This window comes from Sylvia atricapilla, chromosome 1, assembly GCF_009819655.1.
Source record: "Sylvia atricapilla isolate bSylAtr1 chromosome 1, bSylAtr1.pri, whole genome shotgun sequence".
Taxonomy (NCBI): domain Eukaryota; kingdom Metazoa; phylum Chordata; class Aves; order Passeriformes; family Sylviidae; genus Sylvia; species Sylvia atricapilla.
In genome coordinates, this window is record NC_089140.1 from 97,145,588 (window position 1) to 97,162,135 (window position 16,548).

Sequence of the window (16,548 nt, forward strand, 5' to 3'; positions counted from 1 at the left end):
AGACAATACCAAATTTATATATTTTATATTCCTAGTAACTTGATAGAAAAGCAAAAGGCACCTTTAAATAGCAGTGACCAGAGATGTGTGCTGACCAACAACAATAGCATTGACCCCTCCTTGTGACTGAAAAGATCAGTTTCTTCAACCAGGTGATCACTTCTCACTTCCCTGTTATATCTAGCAATTTATTTTGATTTCTTTCACTTCTTTCCCCCATTGCTCTAATTTTCATTGTCTCCATTTGTATTTTGTATTTTTATTCTTTTACCATCTTGTTTCCCGTGCCTTTACCCAAGCTTTTTCTTTTTCTCTTATTTAATCCCTCATTATTTCCCTCCCTTTATAATAGCAGTGATAAATATATATAAATATAAATATAAATATAATATAAACCAGATAAATATACAAAAAACCAGATAACATTGTAACAATAAATGCTTAGAAATTTTTCATTCAGGCTACTGTGTGACCTCTCATATAAGCAGACATATTCTTGTTTCATAAGGATTTTGTTTCCTTAGTGGTCCAACATGCTCAGTATTCTAATATTTTACATAGGTTTGCTCATTAATTTTGACTGGCTGAGTTGAAAATAATGGGCTATTTTATTATTAAAATAAGATAAAAACTTGTTACAGGTAACTTGCAGATTTGAGATTGAACAGATTTGTATGCAGTACAGAAAACATATTGTCTTTTCACTTTTTGCTTAAGAATTACAATATTTCACTCCTATATTTAGAAAACTGTAGAATTTTATATTTGCTTCTTTTGAATTTTTGCTGCAGTTAATGCAGGATTTAAGGCTCCCCTTCAGCGATGAACATATAGATAAGCATTTGCTGATTAGTTTTATCTTGAACTCAGATGATAAACATGGTCTTGCAAGCTACTTTCTCCCTAGGCATTTATTAATTTCCACGATTATTGTAGAAACAAACCTGTCTGCTTCTCTTGTGTTCATATAGTTAATCTTCGGATCAGAAATTGGTGTCCTGTTATTTATAATATGTATGCAGAGCACATTTTTTCAGATTTAAAAAGCAACATGGGCTTTTGATTTTCTTTTGAGAGTCCTTTTCTTTCTTCCTTGTCTCCTGTTTTTATAGTTTTGAGTGAAATCTAAAGGAAGAAGATGATGTGATCTAGAAGGGAATAATTTTTAATGCAATGGTACAGTGTCTGTGGAAAACACAAAGATTACTGTTGAAGAGTTGATGTTCTCTTGGCAGAACGATTTTAACTGAGCAGAGCTAATATTCTTTGTTTTTACAGACTGCTGAAATGGTGCTCTGATTCTCAAATAGCCAAGGTGTACTAATGGAGACCTCTTTCTCCTTCCCCTTCTTTGTCAACATAGATAGAAACAAACTACCTTAGAAACAAACTACTATGCCCCATGCAACTGATAAGCCATGAGGGTAGTTCTCAGAATGAAAAGATCACATTTTCCTTCTTTGAGGTATGACCAGTGCTTATGTAGTATTTACAAGAATAATTCCCAGTTAGTCCAAATAGTTTATGCTTGAATAGAACTATTAGATCTCTGGATTTTTCAGATGTTTTTTACCACTGTAGTTTATTAACTTTTTGCGAGGTAATTTTTTTTTTTTGGTTGTTCTTAATTGCTTGATTGACAGTGGTATTGTGTTAGCAAACTTCTGGTTGTGCAAGCCCTAAATTTCTGGGTAACCTACTGAAATGCAACAGGAAAAATGAATGATTCAGCAAATGGTGTCTTGTAGAATGCAACCCCCAAACATCACAAAAGTTAATTTGTCTGTATTCATTAAATCTTAGGAATAAGACTGCTAATTAATGTATTTTCTAGTATCCGTGTCTGCCGCAATGAACTGAAAAGTTCAATTTTTTTTATGGTGCTCTTTAGGCTATGCCACACCCCAAGTCTTTCAGAAAAAGAAGTGTATTAATTTGGTTCTTCAGCACTATGGTTGAGGTCTGGTAAACTGTGGTTCCTTGAAATATTTGAACCATGATCCTGGGAGATAAAAGACTAAGGAAATATGTAAATTAAACAGAAGTTTCTTCTTCAAAGCAAAATAACCTCTCCCTTTCAACTTTCTAAAACACAGCTGGTTGAAACAGAATTCTAGACTAATTTACTTCACTCTCATCGCTTTTGCATTCCATTTAACAATCAGTACCTTAATGCTTTTCTAAAGTAAGTTGCTGCATAATGGTAAAGAATCTAAATTTATAATTTTACAGACTCCATATACCTGCACAGTTAGCATATAAATGTCTTTATATGTTAACAGTGGAAGCATAGAAACAGTTGAACTGCCTTAAAACTGAAAATCCCAGTGAGAGACAAAATATTAAACTTCAAAGTAAATTCATCATTAATGAAATAAAATTTATACCCAGATCACAGGTGCTACTGTCACGCAGGTAACAACTATAATATGCCTATTTAAATTAATATCTATGCCTTTCCAGTTTAATATGTTCATATGAGGGCATTATTAAGGGTTTGTTTAATTATCCATCCTTTAAGTCATCTGAGATTCAGGAAAAAATCACAATAATGAATAAAAGGAGAAAAAAAATTATAACTGTCAGTCATTTGTATAATTCAATTTTTTAACAGCACATGGTTCTGTTACTAGGAAGATTAATAGACAAAATATAGATTTTTTTTCCCCGAAAAATACTTTTAGAATGCCATGGGAACATCTCTGTACTTAACACTTATCTTTTTTTAACAAAAATTTAGACAGTATTGGGCAATTGCTTGTGAAAACAGACCATGGAATTTAACTGGGATTTCAAGTCCTAATCTTCCAGCTGTTTCTGTCAGTTAACATGGTAATATTAGTAAATACCAAGTCTCTGAATCTGTGTGTAAATGTGGAATCTTAATAGCCAACAGCCTAAACCAGTCGTCCTAATTCAAGGCAACTGAAATATAATTGAATATTTAGAAGTAATTCAATTGGGAAGCAGAATATCACAGCAAAGGAAAAAAAAAAAAAAAAAAAAAAAAGAAAATTCAAATAATAATGTTTTAAAGTCTTTTCCTTTAATGCTTTCTCTTTGCAATGTTCTAACATTCATTCATGATCCCCACCACTCAGAAGAGTCGTTTTGTGACTCTTTAGTTAAAAGAAGTGGCTTTTAATGCTTGATGTTTGAAAGTAATTGGTCAGCAGTTTAAATAATTTGTATAATTGGTCAACTGTTTAAAATTTTAACTTAGGTATTTGAGAGAAAGATGATTGTCAGTTAAAAATCCTACTACTCAAAAACTACATTGCTACAAGGAATCACAGGTTTGATTCAGCCCTAAAATCATTCCACGTGTTTAAGTTAGGATTGAGTCAAAGTTGTAATATTAGTTGTAGAGCTAAATTATCTGCTACAAGCTGTTTGCATGATTTTTATAAGCAAGTTTTCAGAAATGCTTTGATTACCCTCTTCAGCTGTCTTTTGAGTAATCGAAAATAATACCTTTCTGTAACTAAAATGGTACATTTGCTTGAAAATTACTTTGCTGTGCTGTTCCAAGTGGTATTACAAAATGTCAGTGATGATGCTGTTTCCAAACCAAAGAAAAGGAAAAAAAAAGAATTCAACCCTATTTTTCTTTTTTTTTTTTTTTTTTTTTAAGCATGACTACTGTAACTCCATGCATTTGGTTTTACTGTTGTGACTCATCCATGAATATGCTATTTTTCTCCATGCTGGGATACCCTTTGGTAGTCTGTATTTGGGACAGAGGCAGCAAAATAAAATGGGTTATCTTTAGATGTTTGTTAATTTTGGTATCTTTCTCCTCATACAAATTCTACTCAACAATGTAGGCACTTCTAGCACAAAGATACTCTGCCCTGTTCTAGAAACATTTCTCATGTGGTGCACTATGGAACTGTAACAGAACTCAATTTTTTACACTATATTTTCTTCTAAAATGCACCTTTTAGAGCTGTCTGCTAACTACTTCTTTTTTTTTTTTTTTTTTTTCCCAAATATACTTCAAAACAGTAGAGTGTGAGTTCTTTTTCTGACTACTCAATAGTTCAATATGTAAGATATTTAGGCAGTTCTTCACCAAAAGAATGGAATGCCAGTTTAAAGGAAGCCAAGAGCCTCCTCCACTTAGGTGCCTGAATACTCTTCGTAAGCATGTCTTAGGTCTGCATCATGCTGGTAATACACAAGTGTTAGCTCCTTTGGCAATCTCACCATCCACTCTGTATGATTTTTGCATAGGAACTCCTGGAAAGACAATAAAAACTTTTACTCTGTGTGTGTGTATCCCCCAGTATTTTCTATTTTAATGCTTGTTTGCTGTGCCTGTTTCACTAATAGGAAAAAAAAAAAAAGGCCCCAGGGTGTTGAGCAATGCACTAGCTGAGATATTATTATACTTTGCCTATTTCTTTTGAAATTAATAGTTAAGTAACTAATTAATGGTGGGCAAATAAGACATCAAATGATTCAAAACTGTGCCATATATGCCTTACTTGGCATATTTGGTTTCTGATATAAAAAATAGTTTGTATTTTATCATGACATTTTTAAAAAAGGCTTTTTATGTGTTTAGATTACCTTTTAAAATGTTTTATAGTGACTCTTAATAAAAAATGAGACGTTCCATTCCAACTTAGAGTATAGCACTCATTTTTTTAAATAATAATACTTTTTTTCCTGTTTTATGGAAGAGCTTTTATTTTCATTTTTTAATAAATTTCCTAATCTATTTAAATTTGTCTGAAGGAAAATTCATTTAGGTTAATAATATGTTTAGTAAGGAATAGTGCTATTTTTTCTGTCATTATTTTGCTCCAAGAATTTGTGTATATATTTTTAAATGAACTTGAAAGACTATAAGCTGAGAGTTTCAGAAAGTTAACTTGTCAGATATAGCCAAACTTGTGTAAATTTTATATCATACTGATGGATTGTCAGAACAGATACTTTTGAAAGGTCAGTACAATGGCAGGATACAGATTTAAATACAGATTTTTCATTATATAAACAAGAATTGATATATGAATAAGATAAATTCATGTCAATAAATACCGAAGTGGAGGAAAGAATGATCTAATTTTCAGCAGATTATAAATGACTTCACAAATAAGGTATAAATGACTTATAAACAAATGAGTATGTTTCATAACTTTGTCATGATTTCCACCAAATCATAAATATTAATTGAATATGTATGGGAAAAACCATGAGAAAGATATATTTTGGTCAGGAGTATATGCAGACTTTGAAGGATGTATTAGATTTACTTATTTAAAAGATTTAATAAATCTGTTTTTCAGTGTGGAAAATCTACTGGAATTTTTAACACAAAGGGAGAAAACTGTACAGCAGTATGCCTTAGAAAAGCCTAGAAAAGTGTACATGTGCAACAATATAATAATATGCAATTTATAATACATATAGGTCCATTTAAAAAAATGCTTAAAGAAGAATACGGCCAGAATGGCAAACAAGTTCTGAGATCCAGATCAGCCCTGATGTTTTCCTAGATTGGAAGCTCTTTGATGTCATAATGAAAGCAGTGGAATTTCAGTACAATTGTGTAACCTGTTCTGCAAGAGTGATTTGTTGACCGTGGTAAATGACAAATGTCAGATAGATGTGCTCCTGAGGTGCTGCCAGCCTGTTCCCTTTGTGCACGAGGCTTCTATAATGTGTTTGCTATCCCTTACGCCCAGCTAAATGGGAATGTCCCTGTAATTACAGTTCTGTGTGTCCAACACCAGGCATCTGAAAAAATATATCTCTCTGGTTATTGTGTTGGGATTAAACCACGGGCTGTGTTATTAGCTTGCTTGTAGTGCTTAATGCAGATTGTAACTACATTGTTTGTAAATCTTGCATAATATCCTAATCCATTATTGTTCTTGTCCTGTGTCCTATCTTTTATCATGGGTTACTGGTGTTGTGTTTAAATTATATTGTCATGGAGGGTTATCAGTTTTATTATTTTTTTTAATATTACAAGTATGAAAAGCAGCCATGTCACTTTGGAAATTCCTTCAATGTGGGCAATAAAATGCTCCAGGAATATGTACAAACCAGCTTCATCATCATCTTGAGGCTGATGAAATGCAATGTGTTTCTTTGTGTCCTAACATGTCTGTGGTTTGTATGCAGTTTGTTGGCTTAAGAAATGCAAAATTCGCAATGTATCATTGCTTGGCAGAAGAAAAACAACTACTTGCAAGGGGAATAGTTTTGAGTAGATTCGATGACATTTACTTTTTTGGAAAAGGAAAAGAGCAATAAAAGATTAATCAGAGTATTTGGAAAAGAGGGAAGAATTTTTTAATTAAACAATAATCTCTCAATCCTGCTTTGCTATCATCATCTTTACAATTTTTGTTTTCTTTCTGTGCTGATGTGTCTTATATTCTAAAAATTATTTTTCTGAACAAGCTCAAAATTAGCAGTAGGTTAAAAAAAATATTTACATTGGAATGTGTTCACCCATTGAGGGTAAATTACCTAATTTTTCCATACTTTAGATTAAAGGGGAAAAAAAGTGCTTATTTGATTAACAATATGATTTTTTGCTGAAATTGTGGAGAGGATAAAATTTTGCTGTAAGGGCTGTAGGATTAGGTCACACGTAATTTGGAAGATAAGAGCTAAAGTCACACCTGCTCTGTAGGTTTATTTGAAGCAGCTTCTCCTGTATATCTGGAGTTTGGTTCTCCTAAGTCCCAAGAAACTGTTATGATTACTGGCGCATTGGTCATGTAACACGCTCATGAGTATCACTCAAAAAACTGCAAGGAAGGTACCAGTTGCAATTGGTAGTGTTAATTGCAAATTTAAAAAAATATATATATAATAATACTAAGAGTTGGTAATAGTTACTTTGTTAAATATTTATCTGACACCATGACAGTAAACCAAAACCAGCTCCAGATGTCCAATAGGTACTTTGTTACTCGTGCATGTAACAGGAATGATTTTTGTTTTCAGAAAAATGGAGCAGTGAGGCAGCCCAGGAGGTCTTTTCCGTTCCTCCTGGCAATCAGTACAGGAGCAGTGAAAATTGGTGTGACTAGAAAGTGGAAGTTAGTTCACAGAGGTATATGCCTGAGCTCTAAGGTGATGTTTTAAATTATTGTAGTAGTAATAGATACACTGCTACATTTTCTGTGAGATGGTTTTGACTCCTTTCACCCCCCATAACAGGGATAGTCTGTCTAACACAAAGATGTTTTCCCAGATCAGTAAAGAGGAAGAGATGTGTTACCAATAAAGAATAACAAGATTAATTAGCTACACTTGTTTTCTTCTCCAAAGAAGCATGAAGAATTTGAACTTTGGCATCATGAACCTTTCTCTTCCAAAGGAAGATGACAAAGTTTGGGACTGGTGAACCAGGCTGATGACAGTCACTACCCACACCCTTTGTCATTTTCCTTTTAATGATTTACTATTTGGCTGATCATTAGCTGGGAAGAAAAAATGTTTCCATAAGCATACAAGACATCCAGGCTCATATCCCTAATTACTATTCTTTGGAAAGATGACAGCGCATTTCACTGTAATTACTGCTCAGCTGGATGTGTGCTTATGAAAAAAACCTCATTTCAGATTATTGTACGGGATGTTAGAATGGCACTCTCTAATGTGTAGTGCTTGGAACCAGCAAAAAAATAGACCTGATAACCTTATTGATTTCTTAGTGTTGGAAAATTATTTGCCATAGAACTTGTAAGCATTCAGTTTCTTTGCACAGAAACAGAGAAACCTGATGCTAAGGAAAAGCTTTAAAACATAATTGGGCTCACAATTAGACCAAGACATTACTGAAGGCAGCTGTATTAGTTTAAAATGCAGCAAACCAAAGTTATGGCTACTGTAACTTCAGCAAGCAGAGAATCCATGCTTGTAGGTGGCAAACTTGCCCAGAGCATTTTAGTACGTCCTTAAAATGCAGTCATATTTAAAAGCTGACTAGAAAAACTGGATGGTGCTGCTTGAAGTATGTGATATCTGGGTGTGTAGGTGTCTTCTTGCTTATTTTTATGATGCAATTAAGTTGTCATTCCACTACTTTCATCATCATAAAATTTTCCTGAGATGCATTAGGAGAAGTTGCCTGTGTGCAGAGGGAAACATAGCCAATAATTTCTGAATTACTGGTCATCTTGGTGTGAAAGAATGCATATTCGGTTCTATGCTATGTTTTTCAATGTGTGAAGGAACTTCATTGAAAGTTGTAAAAACAAGTTGTGCCAATTTTCAGGACAAAACAAAGCATGGCAGGATGTAACTAACACCTTACATTTGTCTAAACCCAGTTTATTAACTTACTTAAAATCCAGTCCAGTGAACATAATAACATTATATACTGCATCTTGCTAAAAATCTCTAACCAAACAACCAAAAAAACTGTCTTCCTGTGAAATCTGTAATGTCTTTGGGTGATATAAATTAATGCTGAGCTAAGAATAACTACACAAAGTTTTGTCAAAACACGTGCACTTGTGCATACAACAGCTTACTGAATAACAGCTGTATATTGAATCTAAATTAAGCTCAGGTAGTTCCTTAATCTTAAACATTTCTCAAAATAATCTTGTAAGACACCTTGTATCTTTCCATTTTGAAGATGGTATCACCCATGTAGTTGAATAGAACATATTAATGGGTATTTTGCTTAGTAAAACTTATTTAATATAAAATTAGGTGTGTATCAGAAACTACTGTAGAAAAGATAAAATAATATGAAGAGGTCGTGTTAAAAATCTGCTTGTAGGCCACTCTATGTGAAGGTGCTTTATGACACCTCATCTGTCACCACGTATGACATCAAAGATCTTCTTGCCAAAAGGCAGACACCTCAAGGCAGGCCAAGAATGTTTATTGCAGTAAAATAAAGCCTACTGACTCAGGAACTTCTAGTAAAGGTAGAAAAGGGCCTTCAAAGAAAGGTGTGGGTGTTTATATGTGTCCGTATGGCTGGATTTGTGAGAGAGTTGGAAGTATTTACTGCATCATTCTAAGATTACTTTTGTATGCCATGCTTGTACAGGAGCTGGAAGTATTTGCTGCTTTGTATTGAGAGACATCAGCTGTGTTCATGCCAGTCCTGACTTATGTTTTGACCTCCTTTCATACACTGCCATTAGTGGTTGAGTTGACCTGTCTGTCCCTTAGACAAAGTAATGAACTAGAAGTAAAAATCTGTTGCAGGAGCAGAGTTTGAGTTGGATGAGCAATCAGAAGGGGAGTAGAACCTATAACATAGCTAAAAAAATACATAAAAACTCTTCTGTCGAGGAGGAACAATAGCTTCCTTTGGTTTGTGCTACTGTCCAGCACTTCCAGCTCCTTACCCCTCTGACAACTTTTATTCTGTGTCTTGTGCTGTATTTATACTGCTGAAAACTGAGCTACACGTTTCACTAAAATCAATTGCTAATCCCCTACTATTGGGAAGACTCTGAAAGCTGAAGCAAATACCATTAGAACGATGCCATTGATTGGGATTCCAGCAAATGTGTTAGTCATTAGTCTGCCCAAACCTGCTAATTATTCCTGAGCAAGCAGAGAAAACAACCCCAAAGTGACACTAGAGCCTACAAGTGAGTTAATATGCCATTTCTCATTGTAGAAAGTGTGCCTGTATATATATATTAAAAAAAAAAAAAAAGAACACAAAAAAACCCCAAAACAAACAAACAAAAACAAACAAACAAAAAAACAAAACAAAAAACAAAAGCAAACAATAAAAATTGGGGTTTGCATTTCTGATACAAGATTCCTTACTCTTCATATATATGACTGTCTTCTTTATAAACCATACTGTTTACATGTTTAAGATATCTGCTGTAGAGCTCTGAAAGGGGCAAGAATTTAAGGAGTCTGTCCCTGTTCATTTTAATGTATGTTTCTTCTACTCCCAACTGAATCCCACATGATAACTATATATATTTAAGTTCAAAATAAGCAATGCGTGGAAAAATTCAGAAATCTTGAGAAAGTTACGTCGCTCAGGTGTTGAGCTCAGTTTGTTAGAATAAAAGTATTTCCTCATCTCTGTTTTTAACAGTAAATAGTTCCCTGCTGAAATCAAGAGCTCTTTATATTGCAAATAACAGTACTTGAGACTCACTTTTTTGTTGGGATGGAGATCTGTATTTTGGATCTGTGCTCAAAGATGTTGAACTCTGCTCCTATATAACAAAATTTTAAACAAACATCTACTAAAAAAGCATTAGAGGAGAAAATGTATATTTTTAAACAAACAAGCTTCATTAAAAATTAAAGTTTTAATTAAATAACAGACTAGGAGCCAATTTGCATTCTTCCAGAGAGTCTCAAATCTCCTATGATCCAACCTAATAAATGTCTCATCTTGTTTTATTCTTTCAACTCCCACTGCTCAGAGTGAGTCTCTTCCAATTAACATTGTCTATACAGGTAACAGATCCACGAGATCTACTGGATTGTTGGGGCAGTTAGACTGGTGGGTTATAATCACAGGCTGGGTGATTTATAGGTTTCTCTGTGTGGGAAAGTTACTGCTCAGTGCGCTGAGGGTTGAATTTACAGTAGTGCTAGCTTATTCCAGTTCCATTTTTAAATATAGTGGGGAACAAGCTCATTTGAAAGTGAACTTACAGTACTTAGAGTAGGTCACCTGGCCAATTACTCAGCTATAAATTCTAACTTCAGTTTGTGAAAAGGGGTTTGGGCCTTGGTTTTTTGGAGTGGTTTTTTTTTGTAAACATATCAAATTTTTCATTTGATTATAACCTACTAATTGAAACTTATGTAATGTGGTTATATTCCACTCAGTTAACCCGGTCACTGTTGTTACTGTTATTAAGGTATGTGGGTTAGCATTTTACCTAGGTTCTCTTCTAAATATGTTGACAATATGCCTTAAGCACAAATTGTATTGCCTGCTGTCATGAGGTACATGTCCTGTGGTTTACCTTTCTGAATTCTGCATATATTGCAACATTATAGGTGTATGTGTTCCTCATCTGCACAAGAGATATTGAAAAAACATCCTACTGGATGGAGCAAAATAGTGCCTGACACAGTTAATGGAAATGCAGTAAGAGGGCCGAGACAAGAGACCAAGTAGCTCCATCAGAACTCCAAGTGATGGTCAAGCTTGGATGGGATGGGAGCTTCCTTGAAGGAGTTTTTGGTTTCTTTGTATGAGAACTGGTGGTTTTGTTGTGTCAGAAACCACCTATAATTATTTAATGCTACTAATTTCCTCCAGCTTCTAGAAAGACAAAGCTGCCATGGCTATGTACTTCTTAAAACACACAGACTTCTTGTTGAAGATTTCATTTGAAGCATTTCTTTGTCCTAATTCATCTGTAAATATGATGTTGTAATGCTTGCTTACACCTAAAAGAGTACTTGCCAGTGCTTTCAGGCTCTTTAATAAAAGGCAACTTCATTGCAAATTAATTTATTAATTTTAAGAAACTCTGGGTGTGTTCTGTGACAGAGTTCATGTTAGTTTGCAGCCTGTAGCCCTTTTAATATGAAGCTTCTAAATGTCAGATGTGGATTCCTACCAAATGCGCTTATTTTAGAGTTAACCTGTGGCATCTGATTTTTTCTCTCTATCCCTTTTCCTTGTTAGACATGAATATTCCTGAACTCTCAGGAGCAGAGGGTGATCCCACTTAATGATTTCAGATATACTATCTTGACAGTATCTTTTTATGCTGCCAGTCATTGCTATGAGATCAACTCCAGGTCCAGTGATCAAAGAAATACAATTATACGACCAAGTATAAAAACTGATCTTTAGGGCTGCTTGTTGAAACATTCAAAAGTTGAAAAATGTTTTTAACAACTGCAGTTAGCCCAGCTTTCCAGTAGATGAGACTTTTACCAAAACACTTTAATCTCAGTTCACGTAACTTCTGATTCCTTCCTTTTTCCCTTGCTGAGCTGTCATTTTTGGTTTTGAAAGGACTTCTAGTTTGGATACTTAATTTGTGCTACCTCTCTATTGTTCCCAAATATATTAGTGATGCAGTGGAACTGCATCAGTGCCATTCACAGGTGTTCTTTTTGTGATTGCAGTACCCTGTTGTTCATTCCTCACCCTTTCCTGGTGGCTTAATGGGCAATTGAAATCTATGGAGGCTTTGGACCCTTAGCAGTCCCACCACTTGACTTTGTAAATGCTCATGACATGTCACTGATGCAACAAAAGTAATATTTTAAAAGAAAACCAAGCCTACTGCAAAATGTGAGTGTAGTCCTACTGTTGTAAGGCCAATGTCAAGGTCATTTAAAGAAACCTAAATAACCTAAATGGCTTAAATCTGGAAGGGCCTAAATCTTCATAATTATGCTATCTTGCAGAATTTTCAAGCTTGCATCAGGCATATCATCTGCTTTGTACATGTCAGAGAATTTTGGATGTGTCAGATACTGTAGTAACCTCAAGGACAGCTTGTGTGAATTATGAGTAAAGTGACCTCAAGGACAGCTTGTGTGAATTATGAGTAAAGTGAGAGGGAAAAAGATGGAGGGGAAAGCACCATCAGCTGGGACCAAGGGATCATCAGCCTCAGCTTGGCAACCTCTCTGTCAGTGGGGGGAGGGAGGGGAACAGTTTCTATCCAGGAGGAGACACTTTGGACAGATGACATCAACCTGCCTTGGAAGTCAGCAGTCGGGATGCATCAGAGGCCATAAACTTAGAGGCAAAACCTTTCTTTGAACCATATCTGTGTTTCCTGTTTGTGCTCAGTTTTCCATGGCTCTTTTTTTGGGGTGGTGGCCCTGTTGCATGGATGACCTGAATGCAAGGACTATGATGCAGGGCTTAGTAGGCAAAAGGAGTAAGAACAGACTGAGTGCATCAAGAGAGCCAGAATGCTATTATTTTCTGTCTTGTTAAAGATTCTTACTTTAGGGGCATGAAGTTTGGGCTTGAGTGAGAGGACCAACAAGTCTGATAGCTGTGAGCTGGCAGCAGCAATTGGATGGCTCTACAGACACTGATAGGCAGGAACTTGGGTATCTGGGAGGTTTTGCTTTGGGGCTGGGCATCTATATAATGATCCTGCAGAGACAGATAGGCACCAAAGCAGCTTCAAGGATCTAAGCAAGCGTACTTACTAAAGCCAGTGACTCATATCCATACAGAAAGTGTTCTTTTCCTGATTCAGGTCTTTATTATTTTAAACGCTTAATTAAGTCTCTTTGAACCCACAGGTGCAGCCACTTACTGATGCTTATTTGTTTTCTTTTATTTGTCACAGGCTTTCATTTACCAAGATATTTCAGTCAGAAGATTGAACTGGGTGTATTTGAGGGGATTTTAATATATTCTTGGAATCTGTGGCAAACTTTGGTGCTTTTCTGTTCTGTTCCCTGGATGTTAGTATGTGCATCTGTTTGTAGGCAGGTGTCTGGTGGCTGACTTGACCACTACCATTCCCATTTTGCAGGCTGATTGAAAGTTGATTATGTGTGTATGGCTGCAAAATTATTTCTTATGAAAGAGTGATGTTTTTAATTTTTCATTTTTCAGTGAGTTGAAAATTAATAGTCAAATGGCAAATACTAGGAAAAATAAATCCTTCAGATGTATAAGAGATGAATGAAATACTTAGGATTCAGACTTTTTTATGTCTGTCTACTGACAGTCATAAATTTTTTTAACTGTTCTCTTTCAAACCCGCTGTTGATGTGCTGATTTTTTTCTTTGCTTTAATTTCTCTGAAGTTATTTCACAATACCTGGGTTGTTAGGTTATGCTTACTAAGTTATTTCACTGTTTTTGTTAAGCTTTTTTATTTCATGATTTCTTAAAGCACTGTCTAGAATCCAGGCATTTATGCAAATCATTGAACTTCAGTCATTGTGTCTGAATCTTTCTACATCAACGAATGATTTTTTGCATTTAGTTTTGTTTTTTCTGGGATTATTTTTTTGTTTTATTTTAGGATTAGGGCTCTTTCAATCCAAAGTATAACTTTAAGGGATTCAAAAGATAACTTATGGAGTAAAGCTTGTCATAGAGGCTTTAAGAAGGATAGGAGGAAACTAATACCACATGTTCATTCTGGTTTTGCCAGAAGAAATTTTAATCCATATCTTCTTTTTGCAGGCTAAAGTATCCATCACTGAGAATGCAGAGAGAACACTGTTGTGATTTTTTTTTTAATTAAATCTGCCTGGAACCTAAATAAAATAGTAAAAATTTTGTGTTAAAGTATTAAAATGGTTTTTGTTCACAGAGATTGTTGGAAATGGTTTTCAAAATTACAGAGGGAGGGAGAGTAAGTCATTACTTACAATGACTGGAGTAAGCTAAGAAGCTGCAAAATTGTGTGCTAGGAAATAAATACATATGAAGTATAAACAACTTATGTAATTTTTAGGTTAAATCTTATTGTCAGCTTCAATTTAGTGCATGCTCTCTGCATATTTCATGATGCAGTTGGAAAATTTGCCACTGATCATTTTTTTCTGTCCTTCACTTGGAGCGAGTGCTGTGAGACTTTCTGAAAGCTGGGCTTTATGCTTATATTAGGCAAAAAACGTCCACTGTTTATCATATTCTGAAGAGTGTAAATTCAGCTTTAGTCTAGTGTTCCATATTGTTTTCCATAGCTGTCTGAAGATGTCTAGCCAGAAGGGAACAGTAGGTGCTGGTATTTATGGCAACTTTGGATGTCTACAAATGATGGCTTACCCTGAAATGTGTTTGGATTCATCCTGGCTTTAAAGTATTTTTGAGACAGGACAAGCTGTGGGACACCAAACGCACTGTACTACAGGTGAGGTTACCAAGATCTCTTCCCTCCCTTCAGCCCCAGGACTCTCCCTAATAATGCTGGAAGTTAAAATGAATCATTTATGAGCATCAGTAGACACATGGGTGGGGCCTCTTTTAAAACTGGTATTTTGTTGATGCAACACGTGTGACGGCCTCTTAGTTCTGAATATAAGTGTTACTGAGAGGAAATTAGGTTGGTTCTCAGAGGAGATCAGTCAGACCTTGCAGTGCGTCTTGCTGAGCAGCTGGTATCCCCAGCAGTACTGTGCTTCAGGTACCAGTACATGTGGAAGAAAAATGGAAGGTAAGTGTCTTGAAACTTTAATATCCCTTAAACCAGGACTGAAAACAGAAATAACTAAATGGTTATGTGTCCAGACCTAAAAAATTGCACATATTTTTGTGTAGGGATTACTTGTATGTTTGGATTTTCTCTGTGGAACTAGTGAGAAACAGGAAAAAAACAACTTTTGAAAAAAAACTATTATGAAGGAAAAAGAGAGCTATGGAAAAGATTTAGTGAAAAAACAGCCCATTGTAAAAATAGGAAATAGCATGGAAAGGAATAGATTTTTTTTTCCAGCATAAGTTACAGAGTGCTAGGTTTCAGTATTCTCATGCTAGAAGCAATTATTTTCCAATGAATACCTGAAATATTCTGCCTTGACTAGAGGAAAAATATTAATTGATAGAGAAAAACCTGTGACTGGTACTGATGGTCAGGTTTCTATCAGAGACAGAAAACAAGTAAGAAATGTGAAACTGAACTGCCTTTCGTATTTTTCCGAGCTGTATGTGCTTAAGAAACCATTCATTAGCTCCTCTGTGATCCAGTTGCAATACTTAAATCTGATAAGCAAACCGTGGGCTGACTTTAGAGAACTTCCCTGGGAAACATAATGTCTCAGCTCCCTGATGTTCCAGTTCAGCTGGATTACTAAGTGGATGAAGAGTAGTTGTCTTGGTTTGCAAACACCTCCAGAGACTGGGAAAGGATCAGATTCTTTCAGTGTTCTTGACCACAGGAATTTGCCATGTGTGCTAGAAGCACTTTCGGTTTGACCAGAATACTTTGTGTTATGGTTGACAACTGTCATTAAGATACAAGATTTCCAGTTCAGTTCTGTTGCTTTTTCTTATCAGCAGGTATGTTGTGTTCATGAGCAATAATGATGTCATGCACTCCTGTATTTTTTGGTTATTGTTGATCATGTGCATATTTTTCTCATGGGTAGCATCGAACTCTGCACTTGTTGCTGAACTCTGTTGAAGATCTGAATGACCAAAGCATTACCAAATGTAAATAGTTAGATGAGAAATAAATTATTTTTATTCAAGAAAAACAAATCAGAAAAAAATGTTGGTTTTTAAATTTTTTGTTTCTTTTTTTACCTTTTCCCTACCTATTCCACCCTCCTCCCTTCCCCCCACCTCCCCCAATTGATTTAAATTATTTAATTCAGGATGTGATCCTGGGAAACCCCACTGATTTGTGTTAAAAATGTCCTTGTCCCAAGAGCTTTAGCTATGAGTCTCCCCTAGTGTGGATACACCCTTGGTTCAGCACGGGAAAAAATATTTTCCCTCAAATATTAATTTTGTATTCAATGAGGTACCCACATAGTTAGAGAAGTTGCATTGTTAGATTTTTTGTAGGCTTAGTAGGACCAAACTTAACCTTTAAGATTATAATAATATGCCAGATTTGTACATCAGTAAACCCAATTTCCAAAACTGCTGAGAATCTGTAGCTCTCATCGTCTTAAATT